The following is a 13,878-nucleotide window of genomic DNA, read 5'->3' as shown; positions in this document are numbered from 1 at the left end:
CCGGAGGAAGGTAGGCGTGGCCGGTCCGACCGTATAGACCTCGTGGCGCGTGCTGTTCTGGTGGCATTTGGAGTCATAGGCCGCTGATCCTCCGAAGATCATGAGGGTGCCGTTCGAAGTTAGGAAGGCGTCGTCTATGCTAGGGGTAGGTTCCTTCCCCTACTCCCCTTTGTTGAGGCCCCCGGACAAATATTTGCGCATGAGGTCGCATTCCTTGTATAGATGCTTGGGCGGGAAAGCATGGTTTGGGCATGGCCCCTCGAGTATTTTCTCAAAGTGGTTTGGAGTGCCCTCCACGAGCTTCCGACAACCTTTGCGGTCGGCAGCGGCCACGAGCGAGTTGTCACGCCATTGCTTCTTATTCTTCCTTTTGGTGGGACGGTTGGAGGCGCCTTCGCCGGCATCCTCGTCTGGCCTCGCCTTACCGTTGGGGCGATCGAAGATGGCTCCAATCGCCTCCTCTCCTGAGGCATGACTGGTGGCGATGTCCAGGAGTTCCTTAGTGGTCCACGGGCCCCTGCGCCCCAGCTTGCGGACCAGGGATTCGCATGTTGTCCTGGATAGGAAGGCTCCTATTATGTCAGCGTCGGTGATGTTAGGGAGCTCGTTGCATTGCCGGGAGAAGCGCCGGATGTACCCGCGGAGGGTTTCATTGACCTTCTAGCGGTAGTTCTTCAGGTCCCATAGGTTTCTAAGGCGTTTGTACGTGCCCTAGAAGTTCCCCACGAAGATCTTCGTGAGATCCGCCCAACTTCGAATGGCGTTGGATCGTAGGTGCTCCAATCATGCTTGCGCTGAATTGGCCAAGAACAGTGGGAGATTGTGAATAATGAAATCATCATCACTCGCACCACTGGCCTGACATGCAAGCCGATAGTCTTCGAGCCAAAGCCTGGGATTTGTTTCCCCAGAATATTTAGGGATGTTGGTAGGCGGTCGATACCTTAGTGGGAACATAGCATTGAGGATGTGTCGGCCGAAGGCCTAAGGGCCTGGCAGGCCAGGGCTCGGGCTTCGGTCCTCGCCACTATCGTAGCGTCCACCGCGTCAGGGATGGTAGCCGCAGCGAGCTGCCTCTCCTGTGTCACCGTGGGTGCGCTTGCGGGCGTCGATGGTGCTACGCATATCGCGGTCGTGGCCGAGACGTTGATGCACTGGGACGACGAAGGGCTGCCTGCCGCCTGGTGGTGTCTTATGAATGGACGCGTCCTTGGTGGGGCGTGTAACAACCCAAAAATCCATACACTAAAAATACCAACTACAAAAAAAATTTCTGAAAAACTCCCATGTGATGATGAGTGTCATGTATAGAAACCCAACCTAAGAAATGCATTAGGTCTAACCCCAACCCAAGTTAACACATAAGCATGACATGTCATTAGTTAATTGTGTTTATTTAAATTCTAACAAATAAAGTATTGCACACATTGTTAATTCAAAATGTGATTTGGAGTTCCATTTGAGTTATGATATGCTTAACAACTCCAATAAAATAATAAACCATAAAATAATTAAAACTCAAACCAAGGAATAAAGGTTTAAAGAGAAAAACTAATTTTATTTTTGTATAACAAAAACCACACCTATTTTTGTTATACAAAATAGCTAAATAAATTCCTAATATTTAATGTTGTGGCCTCATATCCAAAACTCCAATGAATTTGGTGCACCAATTTTTAATTCTAATTTTAAAACCAAATTTGAATTCAAACAAAGGAAAAGAAAAGAAAAACAGAAAAAGAAAAGAAAGAAGGAAGCCTCGCTGTGGCCCAGGCCTGCTCGGCTTCACGGCCTAGCCAGCAACCGGCCAGCCCCGCCAGCGCGCAGCAGCAGGTCGGCCCATGAGCTCGCGCAGGCCTAGTAGCGAGACGCACGCTGCTCATGCCCACACGCCTCCCCGCCTTCGCTTGCAGCCGCTGCCACACGGGCCCTGCATGTCAGCCCTCCTGTTCATCTTCTCCACGCCACGCCTTGATCGCTCACGCCAATTCCTTTCCCCGACCGAGCCCCGACAGCACTGGCAGGGGCGGGCCAGGGGGTCATTCCCGGAGCATGGCCCTGTCTCCTTGGCGTCGTGCCCACGCAACCACTCGTGGCCGTTGATGCAAGCCCACGCCCCCGATCACCCCTTGATCCCCATCCGCCGATCACCAGCCGTTCGCCAATGGAGCTTGGAGCTCGGCTATAAAAGCTCGGCCTCGGTTGCCCTAGCGCCCTGAGCTCTCAATGCCCCGCCGCCACTCTGTGGCCACCCCCTACACAACCAAGCCAAGAGAGAGAGCCAAGAGAGGAAGAAGGAAGGGAGAGGGAGAAAGAAGAAGGAGGCGCCGACGAAGCACCTCCAAAGCCGCTGGAGCAAGGACGATGCCACGACGCTGCACGGCTTTAGGAGCTACACGGTCTCTCCCTGCCGGACCTCATCCTGTCGGCCATGGCGCTCCACACCAGGAGCGCGTAGGCTAGGGCCATCTCCGGCCTCTAGGAACACACGCACCCACGCGCACACCCGCAACCATGCCGTGACCACCCCGTTGGAGCCCCATAGAGCACCCATGCACCTCGTCATCGTCACCATGTTGCCGTGGCCGCCGGGGAGCCCCTACCAGCCACCTAGAAGCCCGAAGCCCCGCCTTGAGCCCTGGATGCCCCGCCGCGTCCCCACGGATCCGTAGAAGCTTACACGCCCCACCAGGACGCTTCACCGTGGCTGTAGCCACCTCGCCGGTGCCGCCGTTGTGCCTAGAAGATTGCCGCCGTGGCCAGCACACCACAGGACCCCACATGCCATGTTAACCGCATGGAGGCTCACTAGCGAGCTCGCCGTAGGCAAGAGCACAGCCGCAGGAGAAACAGGGGAAAACCCCCCTCGGTGGCCACCCGTGCATGCACCCGGTGCACATGGACCACGCCTGAGAGAAGAAGGGTGGACTTGGTCCACCGTAGACCTATCTACGGTCCATGGACCAGCGCCTCTCGGTCCACCGTGAGCCACGCTCATGCCCACAGCCAATGACCACAGCCCAGTGGAGGCCCACAGCTACGACGTGGCAACGCCATAGCTTGCCACATGTCTGGCCCGGCCCGGCCCAGACCGGCCCAACCTAAGCCCACTAGAGCTCGTTTGAGACCCGGCCCATGTTGACCGTTGACCGATCAACGTTGATCGTTGACCGGTCAATGTTGACCGTTGACTGGTCAATGTTGACCATTGACCTGGCCCCACATGTCAGTGGCACGGACACCCTGGACCCACATGTCAGATGCTGACGTCACACGAGACCCACACATTAGTGACCCTCACCGTTGACCGTAGACTGTTGACCATTGACTCACCATTGACTGACGTTGACTTTGACTGAACCCACATGTCAGTGACCCAAGAGTCCCTGGACCCACCTGTCAGAACTAATGACGTTGCTGACGTCAGCTAGACCCCACTTGTCAGCTCAGAACCGGGATGCTGACGTCAGCATGACACGTGGACCAGTCACAGCGTGACACGTGTCAGCCCAGGATTAATTCGGCCTTTTCCATTTTTAGAAATGAATTAAACTTCGGAAATTCATAACTAAATCATACGACCTCAGGAAAATATGAAACCAGGACCAAAATTCATCTAAAATCGAGCTCTACGCAATGAACCCATGTTTGAGTGCATTTGGCTCTTTTGAATTTTCATTGCTTCTTTATGCTATTCTATAGACGTTGCTAACGTGACTATAATGCGATCGTTTGCAGACTCAGAGGAGAACCAGACAGACAAGGATCGTGAGTACCGTGAGGAGTACAGAGACGACTACACTGAAGGTGCCACATCCCACCCAATCTCGTAGCACCTATTATACATGGCTAATATAGAACTGCTATTGCTTTACTTTACCGCTACAATCATACTATGATAGGACTTGCATGATAGTATGCTTACTTGATGGCCTTTACCTTGATGCAACCTTACCCCTGCATACCCTGCTATTAGGCTAGACACATGCTCACTGCTATATTTCATTACCTATACTTCTACTACGCTTATACTACATTAATGCGTGGTGTTATCTGAACTATGGGAAGTGTGCTGCGTGTGTGACTTGGGTGTGTGGAGGGTGAGGGTTGTGTCGACCAAGTTGGAGTATACGATGAGCCTAGGGCAAGTCTTGCCATGGGGTGCTACCTGGGCACCCCTAGAAATAGATACCTGTGGTGGGTAAATGGTATACAAGGTGGTCCTAGGTGTGAACCTGTGATGGGAGGAGCCTGGGATGGAGGTGCTATGGTGGCACAGTAAATGAAAACTCTGATGAAGACATTCTGGCTTGGTCACCCCTAAGGACTTACTAGTGCTCAAATTCACCGGGAAGCCTTACGTACCACTCGCCCTATATGGTGCGGGATGGTCGGACTACTTGGTAGGATATTGCCACTACTGCTAGGTTGATAGCGGACAGTGTAAGGAGGTACAGGGCGTGGAGGATTTCCCCCACACCCTTTAGAGACTTCATGGAGACCTTGTGGACCCAGCTCATGACTCACAGTTTTAGCCACCCCAGACTAGACTTGGGGTGTACCAGGGCTGAATGGTAGAGTGGCATTATCCTAGGCTAGCAAGCGGCCAGAATCAGCCTAGTTGATGACGGTCAGCGAGGAAGGCGGATCTTGTGGTTATGTAAAACCTCTGTAGAGTGTATGGTTGATCGATCGATACATGTGCTGACTTGTCGGCTATGGACCTTTCCTAGGTTTCACTTAAACTAGATAGTGAGATGAGTCCTTCTCTTCTTCCCCCGTGAGAGAGTGTCGGTCGTAGCCAGGGGCTACGGGCCTTGAGGCAGTGCCGAGAGGGAGTTTGCCTGTCGACTAAGCGATAGTATGTTGTTGATGGAGATGGTGGTATATTGATCCTAGGATCGAAACCTGGCTCTAGGAAGAGAAATGGGGTGGAATGTGTGTGGGAACGGTATTAAAACTTGACTATATTTTTATATATACTTGATATGCTAAATGCATAGGAAACCCCAGCCTTATAGGTTCCTTTTTGACTATATCCAACTTGCATCCAATTTCCACAAAGCAATGCTCATAGGGTTGTGAGTGGCCAGTACAAATCGTACTGATAAATTTTGGCACATAGGTTCTGCTGAGGAGTATAGCTCTGAGGAGTTTGATGGTCGAGGGGTTCGTGCCTACGCTTGAGTTTGGCGATCTTATCTTCAAGCTGTTCTGAATGAATGCTACTTTTGATTCCACCAATGTGCGGTGTAATAATTTATGTAATTCTACACTATTTATACTCTGATATTATCATTGTATGGATGTGATATTCGATTGGAATTTGGGTAATATGATCTACAACGGTCTTATTACACTTCGACGCTGTGGATTTCCCTTCACGGAAATCGGGGTCGTTTTAGTTGGTATCAGAGACATACTTGATCATAGGATGAAACCCTTAGAAATGGACAATAGAATAGGACGTGAACAGCCCTTCTTTCAGTTATATACCAACCCTGCATTTACTTTTATGCAAGGCTTACCTATTATTGACCTGCTAACACCTGTTCCTTAAAACATGCAGATGGCAACGAACGTCGACTGGCCACCTCTAGGACCGCTACCCCTAGACCACGCCAAGCTTACCTTCGACCTATGTGAGCTCGGGGGTTTTGCACAGACCCTCTGCCGAGTTCTCGTCATGTTAGGTGTCCCCAACGAGCTTGTCAAAGTCACCTACACCAGGAAGCCAGCTCAGGAAGGAGGAATCGAAGGACCGATTATCACCTCAGTCGAGTTCCTAGCTAGCACTACCTTACCATCTGTCCTAGCTTTCACCGAGTTGACTATAGAGGACACAGTAGAGGAGGGACTGCAAGCTATCTCACACAAGGCACTTCGTAGAGTGATGAGGGACCACTATGAGCACCTAAAGACGACAGAGTTCTGTCTACTTCCCCAGGCCCTCGACCTCAGCCTTACCCCTAGTGAGCAGAGTTTCGCAGCTGGCAGAGTTATCCTTGCTGAGGAGGATAGATGCCTTTATGTCTCAGCTATTCACTTACTGGAGCAGGACAGGTACGTGACCCAGCTAGAGCAGAGGAGACGTCAGGACCAGACCCTTCTGTGGGAGTACTAGAAGTAGACACGTAGGGAGCACAGGAGCGAGCTAGTCTACATGAGACAGTTGCCAAGCTACAGGATGAGCTCAGCCGTTGTGAGGAAGTCCACAGAACCGAGGTCGCTGACTTATAGGACAAAGCAGCCTACCTAGGCAACAGGAACTGCTACCTCGATAGCAAGGTCTTGGAGTTGCAGAGAGAGTTAGACGACAAGAAGGCCGAGTTCAACCATAGAGGAGATAGAGAGAGATCCAAGGGGATTGATATGCTGAAGATCCAATCTCAGAACAAGACCATGACTCAAGAGCTAGAGGAGTTTAGGAAGAAGGTCATTCACAACTAGGGTCACCTGATCAAGGCACTCAGGTAGATCGAGTACTATAGGACAAGTGTGAGAGGACATGATAGGCTTGGCAGAAGTCTGACAGGAAGCGCCTCATGGAGATGAAGGGGATGTGGGATCAGCTACCCAAGGAGATTCGCAGCAAGATGAAGCCTAGGGTAGAGGAGTTCGAGTTAGCCCCAACTCACCTTAACCTAGACGCCTGCCCTACCCTACCTAGAGCCAAGCCTACTGAGGAGCTTGCCGAGGCCTTGAAGTACGTATCCCGACTTCACAAGTCTGATGAGGAGATTGAGATCGAGAACAGTCATATCCCAGCTACGGTGTATGAGTTAGAGTAGGATGACCATGCGTGGTCATGAGTCATGTCAGTAGCTTCCATAAGTTGTACCCCATGATGTACCCCTTATGAGATGTATTATGAGACATTGTGCGTAGTACGATTCTCACACGTCTTCAAGTGTAGCTACTGGAGATGATGCTATGTAATAAAACCCATGTAATGAATGTTTTGGATCTTATTGCATCTTATGAACCTTATTGCTTCTTTGTGATGAGTGTTGGATAGAATAAATGTTTTTCTTTAAAATGTCTAAATCATGTAATCATATCAAATTATAAGCACTTATGGCACCAACACTAAAATTCTCTATGATCCGTGTTGTAGATGCCAAACCGCCGATCAAATTGCCTAATGAATCGTGGACGTGCGCCTACCCTGAACTAGTTGAACCAAATGGGGGCGTGGTGGCAACAACCGTGGCCGTGGCCGTGGATGGATACCATTCAACCTAGGGAATACTCCACCGCCTAAGGAGAACATTCCACCACCACCACCACCACCACCGAACCTGGCAGAAGTGATGGCACAACAGACCCAGCTTCTTGTAGCTCTCATTGAAGGAGCAAACCATCGCTAGGGAGGTCAGCAGAATGACTTCCAAAGGAAGCTAGAAGGATTTCTGAAGCTAAGGCCACCTACCTATGATGGCACCGACCCTGACCCACTTGTAGCCGATGACTGGCTCAAGGAGATGGAGAAGAAGCTTGACCTCACTACTTTCATCGACGATGAGTGTGTTGGAGCAGCTGCACACCAGCTCACAGGTGTAGCATGTGCCTAGTGGGACAGTTTCAGTGATTCCCATGAGGACCCTGGCAACATCTCATGGGACGAGTTCGCCAAAGCATTCACTAAGTATCACATTCCCAAGGGTGTCATGGAGGCCAAAGCTGAGGAGTTTCGCAACATCAAGATGGGAAAGGACAGGGTGACTGAGTACACTACTCGTTTCACCAACCTTCTACGCTATGCACCTCCCTATGTTGTGAACTCTAAAGAGGAAAAGTTGTACTACTACCACAAGGGACTTAACCCACACATCAAGCTAAAGTTTGGCGGTACTGAGAGTAACATGTTGCGTGCTCTAGTGAATCGATGCATCCAGATCAAGAAAGACCCTGCTGAAGCTAGAGAGGAGTATAGGGAAAGGAAGTGTAAGCCTGAAGAGTCCTTCTGTGGATGTGATCGCAAGAGGTTCCGTAGAGATGCACCACCCAGGGAACGCTCTCGCCATAACAAGGATGACAACCCTAGATCGAGTAGTGGTAGTGGAGGCTACACCGCCAAATACTCCCGCCCTGCTCAGGATCGATACACTCGAGACCGTTATGCTCAGGACCGCAACACTCAGGACCATTTCAACCATCCCCGCTCCGCGAATGAATGCCCAGCACAGAACTGCCCTACACCAAGCACTAGAAATTGGAAGGCACCCACGCCAACCCCTATAGGCGGTACGCCTTTCACCTGCTTTGCTTGTGGTCAACCAGGTCACAAAGCCATTGAGTGCCCTCAGAACTTAGCTACTCAGAAGTCTCAGTTCAAGGGATCTGCTACTCGTGGACGTCTCAACCATCTGGATGCCAAGGAAGCACAGGCTGCCCCTAACATTATGTACGGTATGTTTTTAGTTAATGGCAATACTGCATCACTTCTATTTGACTCTAGAGCAACTTGTTCTTACATATCATCCAAGTTTGCATGAGAACATGACCTACCTGTAACACCACGTGGAAAGCCTATCATCATCAGCTCACCTTTAGGAGACCTAAAATGCACCTATATCTGTAAGGGAGTGAGTCTTACCATTGAGGGTCTTATCTATAAAGCCGACCTAACCCTGCTACCTTCCACTAACCTAGATATCATCTTAGGCATGGATTGGTTAACCATTCACCAAGGTATCATATCATGTTCACCTAGATATGTCCAAGTGACCCACCCATCAGGCCAAGTCATTAGATGTGAACCCCAGTCCGAAAAGTCCACCTCTATCTTATATGCCCTTAAAGCCAGTTTAGAATCACAGAAAGAGGAGAAGATAGTTCATGATGTGCCTATGGTCAGAGACTATCCCGATGTATTCCCTGAAGAATTACCGAGTATGCCACTAGACCGTGATGTAGAGTTCATCATTGATCTTTTGCCGGGAACAGGACCTATTGCCAAGAGACCCTATCGTATGTCCATTGATGAATTGGCTGAGCTCAAGAAATAGCTTGATGAGCTCATCTCGAAGGGATATATCAGACCCAGTGCTTCACCCTGGGGATCCCCTATTCTGTTTGTTAAAAAGAAGGATGGCTCAATGAGAATGTGCATTGATTACCGGAACTTGAACGCAGTCTCCATCAAGAACAAGTACCCCCTGCCAAGGATTGATGATCTGCTTGATCAGCTCAGAGGTGCCAAGTATTTCTCCAAGATTGATCTCAGATCTGGCTATCATCAGATGAAGATTCGAGAGAGTGACATCCCGAAGACATCTTTCGTGACTAGGTATGGGCAGTTTGAGTTCACTGTGGTATCCTTTGGACTCATGAATGCTCCCGCATACTTTATGAACATGATGAATAAGGTTTTCATGGATGAACTGGATAAGTTCGTGGTAGTGTTCATTGATGACATCCTTGTCTATTCACACACCACTGAAGAACACGAACATCATCTGAGAATGGTGCTTGAGAAACTAGCCTAGCATCAGCTCTACGCAAAGTTCAACAAATGTGAGTTTTGGCTATAGGAAGTTGCCTTCTTAGGCCATGTACTATTAGCTAAAGGTGTCGCAGTTGATCTAGCCAAGATTGAAGCTGTGAAAGAGTGGGATCAACCCTGCAATGTGACAGAAGTCAGAAGTTTCTTGGGATTGGCTGGATATTATCGCCGATTCATTGAGAACTTCTCCAAGATAGCCCGTCCAATGACCAACCTACTGAAGAAGACTAAGGAGTTTGAATGGACGCCCACGTGCGAACAAAGCTTCCAGAAATTGAAACAGAAGCTTACCACAACTCCTGTGCTGGCATTGCCTGATATCAGCAAAGATTTCGAGGTCTATTGTGATGCATCCTGTCAAGGACTTGGTTGTGTACTGATGCAAGATGGAAAAGTGATAGCATATGCATCTCGACAGTTGAAAGAACACAAGAACCATTACCCAACTCATGATCTTGAGTTAGCAGCAGTTGTGCACGCCTTGAAGATCTGGAGACACTACTTGATAGGCAACAAGTGTGATATCTATACGGATCACAAGAGCTTGAAGTACTTTTTCACTCAGGAAGATCTAAATATGAGGCAACGCCAATGGCTAGAGTTGATCAAGGATTATGACCTAGAAATTCACTATCATCTAGGAAAAGCTAATGTAGTCGTAGATGCTCTCAGTCGCAAGAGTTACTATCATGCCTTGATCACTGAATCTGTACCACCTGAGCTCAAGGGAGAGATTGATGGTTTCCAACTAGAGATACTATCACATGGTTTGTTGAATGAGCTCCGCATACATTATGATCTCACAGATCATATCTGTCAAGCTTAGAAGAGTTGTGAAGAGATTGAATATCTCTATGGTCTGATGAAACTAGGCTACAAGACCAACCACCAAGAGGATGAACAAGGAACCATCTGGTTCAAGAACAGAATCTGTGTTCCATCTGACCTAGTACTACAAGAGGAAATTCTGTCAGAAGCTCACGATTCCAAGTACTGTATCCACCCTAGAAATTCAAAGATGTACCAAGACTTGAAGAAACACTTCTGGTGGAAGGGCATGAAGACAGACATTGCAGGAACATGTGGCATGTTGTGACACCTACAATAGAGTCAAGGCTGAACATCAAAGGCCTGCAGGATTGCTAAAGCCTCTTGACGTTCCCGAGTGGAAGTGGGAGAGCATATCCATGGATTTCATAGTTGGATTGCCCCATTCACAGAAAGGCAATGATTCCATCTGGGTGATTGTTAATTGTCTAACCAAGATTGCTCACTTTGTACCAGTTAAGACCAAGACCAATGCTAAAAAATTAGCAGATTTATATGTGGGGCATATTCTCACATTGCATGGAGCTCTTTCTAGTATTGTATCTGATCGTGGACCTCAGTTTGTGTCCCGATTCTGGGAAGCTCTGCACAAGTCCATTGGAACCAAACTTGATTTTAGTACCGCTTATCACCCATAGACAGATGGACAGACAGAACGAGTAAATCAGATCTTAGAAGATATGCTTCGCGCTAGTGTACTGAATTATGGCTCTAATTGAGAGAAATGCCTACCCTATGCAGAGTTCTCTTACAACAACAGCTACCAAGCCAGTATCAGGATGTCACCATTTGAAGCTTTGTATGGTAGACCTTGTAAGACACCTCTGATGTGGTCTCAACTGGGAGAAAGGTCGTTCTTTGACTCTGCAAAAATTCAAGATGCCGAAGAAGGAGTTGCTCAAGTAAGAGAGAATTTGAGAATTGCTCAAAGTCGATACAAGAGCTATGCTGACAAAAGGAGAAGAGAACTTGAGTTCATTGTGGGAGATTTCATCTATCTCAAGGTATCCCCGCTACGTGGAACTATCAGATTCCATGTGAAAGGAAAGCTTGCCCCTAGATTTGTTGGCCCATACAAGATTTGCAAGAGGATTGGAAAGCTCGCCTACAAACTTGAGCTACCCGAGGAATTGATGGGTGTACATCCCATATTCCATGTCTCATAGCTACGCAAGTGTTTGAGAATGCCCGATGAAGTAGTTCCAACTGATACACTTGACATTCAAGATACACTTGAGTATAAAGAACATCCTATCAAAATTCTAGGCAGAGATACCAAAGAGATCCGAAGCAAGACTATCCGTATGTGCAAGATCCAATGGAGCAATCACACTAAGAGAGAAGCAACGTGGAAGAAAGAGTCTGACCTCCAGCTACGATATCCTTACCTCTTCGAAGAGTACGTTACGCTTTAATCTCGAGGACGAGATTCTATTAACGGGGTAGGACTGTAACAACCCAAAAATCCATACACTAAAAATACCAACTACAAAAAAAAATTCTCAAAAACTCCCATGTGATGATGAGTGTCATGTATAGAAACCCAACCTAAGAAATGCATTAGGTCTAACCCCAACCCAAGTTAACATATAAGCATGGCATGTCATTAGTTAATTGTGTTTATTTAAATTCTAACAAATAAAGTATTGCATACATTGTTAATTCAAAATGTGATTTGGATTTCCATTTGAGTTATGATACGCTTAACAACTCCAATAAAATAATAAACCATAAAATAATTAAAACTCAAACCAAGGAATAAAGGTTTAAAGAGAAAAACTAATTCTATTTTTGTATAACAAAAACCACACCTATTTTTGTTATACAAAATAGCTAAATAAATTCCTAATATTTAATGATGTGGGCCTCATATCCAAAACTCCAATGAATTTGCTACACCAATTTTTAATTCAAATTTTAAAACCAAATTTGAATTCAAACAAAGGAAAAGAAAAGAAAAACAGAAAAAGAAAAGAAAGAAGGAAGCCTCGCTGTGGCCCAGGCCTGCTCGGCTTCACGACCCAGCCAGCAATCGGCTAGCACCGCCAGCGCGTAGCAGCAGGCCAGCCCACGAGCTCGCGCTGGCCCAGTAGCCAGCCGCACGCCGCTCACACCCACGTGCCTCCTCGCCTTTGCTTGCAGCCGCTGCCACACAGGCCCCGCATGTCAGCCCTCCTGTTCAACTTCTCCATGCCATGCCCCGACCGCTCACATCGATTCCCTTCCCCGACCGAGCCCCGACAGCACTAGCAGGGGCGGGCCAGGGGGTCACGATCGGGGCATGGCCCTATCTCCTTGGCGCTGCACCCACGCAACCACTCGCGATCGTTGATGCAAGCTCACGCCCCCGATCACCCCTTGATCCCCATCCGCCGATCACCAGTCGTTCGCCATTGGAGCTTGGAGCTCGGCTATAAAAGCCCGGCCTCGGTTGCCCTAGCGCCCTGAGCTCTCATTGCCCCACCACCACTCTATGGCCACCCCCTGCACACTTGAGCCAAGAGAGAGAGCTAAGAGAGGAAGAAGGAAGGTAGAGGGAGAAAGAAGAAGGAGGCACCGATGAAGCACCTCCAAAGCCACCGGAGCAAGGACGACGCCACGATGCTGCACGGATTCCAAAGCTACACGGCCTCAAACCGCCACTGCATCGCCACCCTATCACCTTCGACACCCATGGTGAGCCCCCTCCTGGTCTCTCCCTATCGCCGCCGGACCTCATCCTGTCGGCCATGGCGCTCCACACCGGGAGCGCGTAGGCCAGGGCCATCTCCGGCCTCTAGGAACACACGCACCCACGCGCACACCCACAGCCACGCCATGACCACCCCGTTGGAGCCCCGTAGAGCACCCGCGCACCTCGCCGTCGTCACCATGTTGCCGTGGCCGCAGGGGAGCCCCTACCGGCCACCTGGAAGCTCGAAGCCCTGCCTTGAGCCCTGGACACCCCCGCCGCATCCCCACGGATCCGTAGAAGCTTACACGCCCCACCAGGATGCTTCACCATGGCCGTAGCCACCTCACCGGTGCCGCTGTCGTGCCTAGAAGATTGCCACCGTGGTCGGCACACCACGGGACCCCGCATGCCGTGTTGACCCCACCAACGAAGATGCCGAGGCTCAGCGGAGCTTCCACCCGTGTTAATTGAGCACTAGCGCCACCACAAAGGCTCACCAGCGAGCTCGCCGCCGGCAAGAGCACAGCCACGGGAGAAATAGGGGAAAACCCCCCTCGCCGGCCACCCGTGCATGCACCCGGTGCACATGGACCACACCTGAGAGAAGAAGGGTCGACTCGGTCCACTGTAGACCTATCTGTGGTCCATGGACCAGCGCCTCTCGGTCCACCGTGAGCCACGCTCACGCCCACAGCCAAAGACCATAGCCAAGTGGAGGCCCATGGCTACGACATGGCAGCGCCATAGCTTGCCATGTGACCGTCCCGGCCCAGCCCAGACCGGCTCAACCCAAGCCCACTAGAGCCCATTTGAGACCCGATCCATGTTGACCGTTGACCTGGCCCCACATGTTAGTGGCACGGACACC

The sequence above is a fragment of the Miscanthus floridulus genome, chromosome 12 (assembly GCF_019320115.1).
Source record: "Miscanthus floridulus cultivar M001 chromosome 12, ASM1932011v1, whole genome shotgun sequence".
NCBI lineage: Eukaryota > Viridiplantae > Streptophyta > Magnoliopsida > Poales > Poaceae > Miscanthus > Miscanthus floridulus.
Note: the sequence above shows the minus strand (reverse complement) of the source record.